Source organism: Vidua macroura, chromosome 1, assembly GCF_024509145.1.
Source record: "Vidua macroura isolate BioBank_ID:100142 chromosome 1, ASM2450914v1, whole genome shotgun sequence".
In the NCBI taxonomy this organism is placed as follows: Eukaryota; Metazoa; Chordata; class Aves; order Passeriformes; family Viduidae; genus Vidua; species Vidua macroura.
The window spans coordinates 143,391,435-143,399,513 of NC_071571.1; the positions used below are offsets into that span (position 1 = coordinate 143,391,435).

The 8,079-nt window shown below is 41.6% G+C and overlaps 1 long non-coding RNA gene across 1 annotated transcript; it reads left to right on the forward strand.

Annotated features, from left to right (window-relative positions):
- The first annotated feature begins 2,392 nt into the window (after nt 1-2,392).
- Nucleotides 2,393-6,605, forward strand: LOC128803217 (uncharacterized). Its single transcript, XR_008435661.1, has 5 exons — nt 2,393-2,461; nt 3,113-3,335; nt 4,039-4,130; nt 5,880-5,958; nt 6,535-6,605. It is a non-coding gene; the product is annotated as an uncharacterized LOC128803217 (long non-coding RNA).
- The last annotated feature ends 1,474 nt before the right edge of the window (nt 6,606-8,079 follow it).

Sequence of the window (8,079 nt, forward strand, 5' to 3'; positions counted from 1 at the left end):
TTCTGCCTCCAGCCCTGATTTTTTCTTCCACCAAATAACCCAGGGAGCAAGTGGATTCAGGGTATCTGAGCAGGAAGCTAAACAGAGGTCTTTGACTAAAACACTTTGAAACAATCAAACTGATCTGTATAACCAAGCATTCCCCTACAGGCAGGAAAACCACTGTAGCTTCATACAAACTCTAACTACTATTCACTTATTTTCCTTCCTATTTGAACCCTGCAATCTTTTTAAGGTCTGATTTAACTGCTGGAAAGCAAACATAAGAGAAATTATTTCATGACATAAGGGCAGAAATACCAAAATTGGAAGCATTGTGTAGGGATATTAACTCCAAATTTCTGCTTTGAAGAATGTGCAGCAAGTTCAATCCCTGTGTGGGCCAGTCACTTAAGAGTTTGACTTGATGACCCTTGTGGATCCCTTCCATCTCCCTTCCTGTGATCTGGAAGTGTGACAAATATGGTTCTTACTTCAAAAACAACACTGTCAAGCTGGACTCAATGCAGTGTCACTCTGTCCTGAAGGCTCTCATATCAGCTTGGAAGACCATTTTTTAAAATTTTTGCTATGCAACACTAATGAAATCAATGGTGTAAATAACCCAAAATTTTCTGTGGGACTTTGGTCTTTATTAAAAACAAGATTAATTAGAGTGATGAGTTTTTAATATGTTGCTATTTACCTTCATTTACAATGTCAAGGTCTGGGACTCTACTGGTCAATTAAATTTCATTTTCAAATTTGCAGCATCAGATTTTATTAACTTATTAGAGGTTTAGGAGTAGGTGTTTGTTTGCGTAGGTTTTTCTTTCTTTTCCAAACTTCAGCAGATCCAAATTCTATAACCAGCAGCTCTCACACAAGAAATTGTTGTTGCTTCATTTGGAGCTGTGACCCTTGGATGTGGTGGGTGGGGAAGAGCAAGGACTCAGCTCTCACAGTTGTATGGATCTGTAGTATTTCTAATTATCATAGATATAGAGAGATATATATCTTTCAGTTTACTCCACTTTACACTGAATCAATCAAATTGAACGTGATCCATGAACATCAATATAAGTTGGTCTATAAAGAGTTGACTTTAGGCAAGTGCAAGGTACTATAGGTACTGACAGTCTCCCGCTCTGCTCCAGATGATGGAAAACCCAGCTGCTAAATTTTTATATCTTATATACTCACTGTGTATATGTGTGTATGTAAGTCATTAATATCATACATGTTAAATAGACAATTTACATATTATTTCCTCTGCTTAGGGACCTCCATTTGCTTTACAAACAATTTACATTGCTACCTTTGGTCACAGTGACATTAGACCCCTTTAAAGGGGAAGTGTGAATTACTCTCCTCACTATGTCTGAGGGAGTGACTGGGAGATATTTGCTCTGCATTATACATAGTGCAGATGATCAATGCTACCACTGTCCCCCAGCAAAGACACAGCATGAAAGTAAGAATCAAAGTGTCCACCTTTATTCCCAGCTCAAAGCACTTGGGAGCCGTGAATCTGCTCTCCTCACTTCTCCTCCAATAACATCACAAGATTGACCTTCTGTATATCAGGTTGTTAATCATAGAATTGTTTAAGTTACAAAAGACCTTTAAGATCTTCAAGTCCTGCCATTAACTCAGCACTGCCAAGTCCACTGCTAAACCATGTCCCCTGGAACCATATCTACACCTACACATAATTACAGATCTTTAAAATACTTCTAGGAATGGTCCTTAGAGCAGTCTGTTCGAGTGCTTGAAAACCCTTGTGGTGAAGATTCTTTCCCTAATATCCACTGCAAACTGCAGTTCTGCTGACTCCCCTTCTTACTTCTCCAAGAAGTGAAAATTCAATCATTTCATTATGTCTTTGCTCAAGACAGAGCCCAACCATTGCATCACCCACCAGTCCTGCTGTGTTAACAAACAGCAGGTCTAGGGGGGCATATCCATGGGTTGCCTCCCTTGCCAACTGTGTCAGGAAGTTCTCTTCCACCCACTCCAGGAGCCTCCTGGACTGTTTGCTCCCTCCTATGTTGTATTTCCAGCAGACCTCTGGCAAGCTGAAGTCCTCCATGAGAACACGAGCCAGAGACTGGGAGGCTTCTCCCAGTTGCTTATAGAATATTTAATCTGCCTCTTCATTCTGGTTAGGTGGTCTGTGGCAGAATCCCACCATGCTCACCGCCATCAAGCTCTAGACAGTCAAAATGGTCCCTAACATACAGGGCTAACCCATCGCTCTCCTTCCTTGCCTGTCCAGTCTGAAGAGTTTATAGCCATCCATTGCAGCATTCCACCTGTGTGAGTCATCCCAACATGTTTCCAAGATGGCAGCTATGTCACAGTCTCCTGCTGAACAATGGCTTCCAGCTCCTCCTGTGTGCTGCCTGTGCTGCAGGCATTGCTATCGGTGCAGTTGGGCTATCGAGCCCAGCGTCTGTTTTTGGGGAAAAGGCCGTAATTTGTATGTGACTGTTCTCAGCTGCTTTGGTGTTTTCTAAAATGGATAACCCCACTTCTTAATATGTATTTAAGAAATGAAAGGCTGATCTTGGTTGACTTTGCTTTTTTTTTTTTGAGCCTTGCATTTTCTGTCTTTCCTGCCTGACCCTGAGGTCTAGAAAATTTCTCTTTCGAAAAAAAAATAAAAAAAAAAAATAAAAAATCTTATTTAGTCACAGGATGCTGGGAGCTGGAGTTTGTGGGAAAATATTGGTACACTGGTGACATAACCAGAAAACTCAACAGAGCTTCCAGCAGTGTAGAATTTCTCTCAGCTTTCCTCAGCTCTGGGTATGAATACTCAACTGCTCTGAGCCTGAAACCACAGGCCTAGGGCTTTCTTCAGCTGTCTTCAGCACAAGGGCTGGAGCCCAGGGGTCAGCCTCCCCCTCTAACTTGAAGCTGCAATTAGGGAAAGCATGGGCTGTGGAATGGAACCCACCTGGAGAGAAAGACACCATGGCTGTACCCTTTCCACATTCATTTGCACAACTGCTGAGGGCCAGTAACAGTGAGGTCCACTGGTTAGGGGCATTACCCAATGACAGAAGGTTGTATGCTATGAAACAAGAAGTGTTTCATTACAAACCTTGTTTTTGGTTAACCCTGACAGGCAGCTAAGCACCACAGAGCTCATCACTCCCTGCTTCCGAACCAAAGTCCCACCAGGAAGAAGGAGAGAGAAAAGGAAAAGGAAGAAAACTTGTGGGTAAAGATAAAAAAACCCAAACCTAAAATAAACAAGCAAAAAACAAACTTAAAAAGAAGAAATGTAAGAAGAAAGCAAACAAAAGAAGTGATACAAAATGCCCAGAAAACTCCTGAGCAAAACACAGGTAACTTCCCTAAACCTCATGGAATCTGCCTGCTTATGTCCTCTCCCAACATATTGTGCAGTCCCAATCTATTCACCAAGGGTGGCGAGCAGAGTAAGAAAGAGAGAAGGCCCTGTTCAGCAACAGGTAAACCCTGGTCTATTACTAGATTGTTTTGGTCATAAATCTAAATCACAGCACCATACAAGTTCCTATGAAGAAAATTGACTACAGCCTGGTTAGGACCAGTATAATCCCCTGTCTTTGAAAAGAAAAAGATTAATCCAGAGCTGCTGTTAGGACATGCTTGCAATGATTTCAATAGAATTTAGTACCTGCTCCTTATTCTTTTTCATTTGTATAGCTCCTCTGAGCTGTAGGGGAGGACTTGAATAAAAGAAAAGGCAAAGTAACCCCTCATCCTCCTGGGACAAAATGTTCTTGCTGGTTTCCTACAATGTTACTTCAAAGCAAGAATATTTGGAACAGTTACAGCATGAGTATGATGAACCACAGGTGTACTTAATGTTATTCAACAGAAAATGTGTCAGGAGAAAGTAATCCAGGAATATCAGTCACTGTTGTGCTGGGAACAATGAGTCAGATGGGTGCTCAGTGCAATACATCACCCTTTGAACACTTGCAGGGAGGCTGAAGAAGTGCACGTGTCACTCATTCTGCTTGCAGCCATGATTAAACATGAGCTGGTACTGTTGTTTTTCAGTGCCATTGGGTCATATTTCCCTGGAAATCCAGAGTCTTTGGCAGTGATGCTTGAATTTGGAGGGACACTTGTGTTTCCCATTACTTGCCAAAGTAAGCACTGCATTTGCAGAGTCCTGATCTTTACTCAAGACAAGGCTGCCTCATTTGGAAGCAGGTAGGCTCTTTGTTGGTCCTATTTTAGTTGTGTGGAGTCTTCTTCAGCAAGTCGGTTCCCAGGATAATTTTTTAAGCTGTTATTGAACAGTTTTAAAGGACAGAGGTGGGGTGGAGGAGATGTGTGAACAGTGTTTTGGATTTTATAAATGTGTGCTGAGCACATGTATGTGTATAGGATATGTACTGCATGATGTGAGGGCAATACTCACCATGGGCCTTACACAAAATGATGACCCTTGATCACAGAATCACAGAAAATGCCAAGCTGGAAGGGACCCACAAGGACCACTGAGTCCAACTCCTGGCCCAGTACAAGACTACTAAGAGTCACACCCTGTGCCTGAGAGCATTGTCCAAATGCTTATTGAACTGTCAGCCTTGGTGCTGTCACCACTTCCCTGGGGAGCCTGGGTGTCCAACCAACCTCTGGGTGAAATAATTTTTTCTGATATTCAACCCAAACTTCACCTGGCAAAACTTCAGGGCATTTCCAGTCACAGGACTCACCCCTTATGCCAATGATGGCAAATTGCTGTGACTGAGAACGAAACCTCAAGCTCCTCTAGTTTGTTCCTTGCACTGCCTCATTAGCATAGAAACATTTCAGGTGTGGTACTTTGTAGCCAAGACCTCTTAAAGCAGATTGAGGGATCCCACTGGTGCTCTTTTCCTCAAATTCTGGCACACCATCCCAGCACTCATCATAGCAAGCCTGCTATTTTCCCTTTCCCAAGCTAGTTTTCTATTTCTATTAAAGAGCCCTGTTAGCCCCTGTGCTAGACCTTTTTCCCCTCTGAGAAATTCTGGAGAATTCCTGATGAATGCCCATCAGGTATCAGTAGACCAGGTGTTGAGTAGATCCTCCTATGGTCAATAACCCCAAAATTTTTCCACTGTCACCAGCCTTGGAGCCATGCATTGACTTGATGCCTGCCTATTTCTAAAAATACCAGGTTTTGTTACTAGATGTGGATGCCAGCCTCTCCAGGTCAGGGAGAGAGAAACAGCAATCGTTTCTCAAGTGGCTTGTGAGAATTTTTAGGGAGTTGTAGGAATGTGATAACTTGTTAGTCTAAACAATCTGCAGGTGGTGTTTTTCCACCTTGCTTTTCTGTTCCTCTCAAGGACGGTGTGTAAGCAAGATGTTTTTATTAATTAACCAATCAAATAGAATGTGTTCTGTCGGTCTATTTAAGCCGAAGTTTCCTTTCCATTAAAGCCTTCTTTTCTTCCTTTTTACGCTGTGTCCTTGCCCATTCTTGTGTCATTCTTGGCTTAAGGGTGACAACTAGAAGAATTGAGGAAATCACTACCTGTGCTGCCTGATCCCTCTACTAATCATCCCAGGGCCCTGAAGTCTCTTTTGATTGCTTTATTGTGTCATTGCTGCCAGTTTGAGCAACAAATAGCAGATAGCAATCAGAGAGCCTTACTAGTCTGGAGAGTTTTGCAGGATGTCCCTTATCCATGCCCCTGGGAGACATAAGACTTCTCTGTGAGATCCAGTCTGTGTATTGGACCCTCTGTTCCCCTTAGAAGGGAGTCTCCTATTACAACCACCCTTCTTTTCCTCTTAACAAAGGAGGTTTTGATGTGAGGTACAGGTGGTGTTGATTTAGGGAGCTCCACTATCCCAGAAGGACCTTCACCCACGTTATCAGTTGTCTGGTCTTCTGGTTCCAGAGCCTCACACCTGCTGCAGAGGGTACCAGTCCTGCTTGTCAGATTCTGAGGAGGAGGAACCTTCTTCCTGGTACATGCAGTGACCTGCTTCCAGCCTTTGTCTTTGAGAGACCCTGGGCTAACAGCCCTTTGACTAATTGCCCTGCAGGGATCTGAGTCCATGGTAAAGACACTACAGACATTTTTCTGCATGGCGTTTTTTGAATCTCACTCTTTTTGATAAGCACAGATAAAAATAGCAATTATACCACAAAGAAGCTTGTGTTTTAGAGCGTGTCCTTGAAAGGAGCAAACCCAATTGAGGAGACTGAATTCCCCATAAGTATCAGGAGGCTGCACTGACTGCATTTACACACACCTATGCTCTGCCCTATTCTTTATAGACTACAAACCCACAGCTGGGGACACTCACCAGAAACAGTCTCTTCAAGGATCTTCTTATAACAAAGAGAGAGATCATATTTATTGCTTTTCTTGGAAGAAAAGTGTTTCCCTTACATATACAGTAAGGGATTGCTATACCTTTCTCTCTAAAGAGCATAGACAACTTTTATGGTACTTAAAAGTCTTTCCTTTAGTAAATAGCTCCAGAATTATTAAACCCTTCAGGGGCTCTCATAGCAAGATTTCTCTTACCATGCAGGTAGTAGTACAGGAGGTGTCAGAAGCAGATGTTTTGAAAGTTGCAGAGAAGAATCAGTGTTTAATACAGAAGGTAGAAAAGCACATGTGATGAGAATAAATGAAAATAAATTTGTCTCAACAAACATTTGTCAAGGAGCCTAATTTCTGTTGTACGGACCAAAATTGCTGCTGACATTTTCTGTAATGAAGTTTCTTCTGATTTGCTCAAAGTCTCCATCTGCACTCTGACTCATCCGCTTTATTCCTGGACTGGGCATGTAAGACAGACCTCCACATCCCCAGGACCCTGGCATCCTTTTGCAAAATGTTCCACTGAGGAAAGCCTGAGGCAGATGGGTACATACAGACCTGGGGCTGTCCATTTGCCACTGTATAAAATAAGGCCTTGACTGAGAAAAACCAGCTTCGTATCCAGATCCTTCCTTCTTTCCTTCTGCCTTTTTTCTTTTCCTAATATAAAGTGTTCATTAAACTGTGTTCTGAATGCTTAAAAGAGTAGTGGAGTTGCCTTTTTTTTTTTTTTTCTGGCTGTTTTTATAAGAAATACAGGTTGGCATAGCTCTATTCAAATCAGAGGAACTATCCCAATTTCCACCAAATGATGCAGATCTGGGGTTAAAAATACATATTCAGAATGAAAGAGTCATGTAAAGAAAGTAGCTGTGGGTAATGAGGCAAGGATTTCAGCTAGAGATTTCAAAAGTGTATTTATGAGCTTTATTGCCACATTTCTCATAACTAGAGAAATAATATCTGTTCTGTTGCTTGCTTAATAAAATTATTCTCTGTTTCAGTAGAATTAGCAAGTCACAGTGCATTTAGAAACTGCTACATTGGTGTTTTGTAAAGTTGAAAAAGGATAACATATTTGACACATTTAGTGGTCCAACACAAGTGTTGTGTTTGTCTTTGGACACACATTCTGTTACCTGTCCTTCTCTGCAGACAATCATTGGCCCGTCAGCGTGAATAATTTGTTTTGCTCTGGAAAATATCAGCCCCTGCTAGGATTGACTAAGAAGAATTGTTGTTTCAGCAATAATCTCTGTTGATATGTTGTGTATTAAGCAATAAGCGTCTGTTGAAATTGATTAATTGTTGAAGTGGAGATGAGATTTTAAGGCAATTTAAAATTCTGTTCATTGTACTCATATTTTTTTATTAACTATCCTTTGTTATGCTGCTATGTACAAGATGAATAGAACTTTTTTTTTATAAGGCTTCTCAGTGTCATGCATTACCTTCTAAATGTTTGGGATGTTTGAAAATCCCAGATATCAGCAGCTCTATTTCCAAGCCTTCACCAAGGAAGGAGAAAAGGATAACCTTGTCTTTTAAAACATATTTATCTGTGTTTTCTTGTGTGACAGCAGACTCTTTTTTTCACTTTGATATATATAGGACAAGGAGAAGCACTAGAACAGGTCTGACCCAAGGTTGATGAAGGCCAGTATTCTGCAGCTGGCAGCAGACAGCACCAGCTGCTTCAAAAGAGCAGACAAGAAGTTTCACAGCTAGTGGCCATTTGAAAATTAACCTTTGAGACATTTTCTCC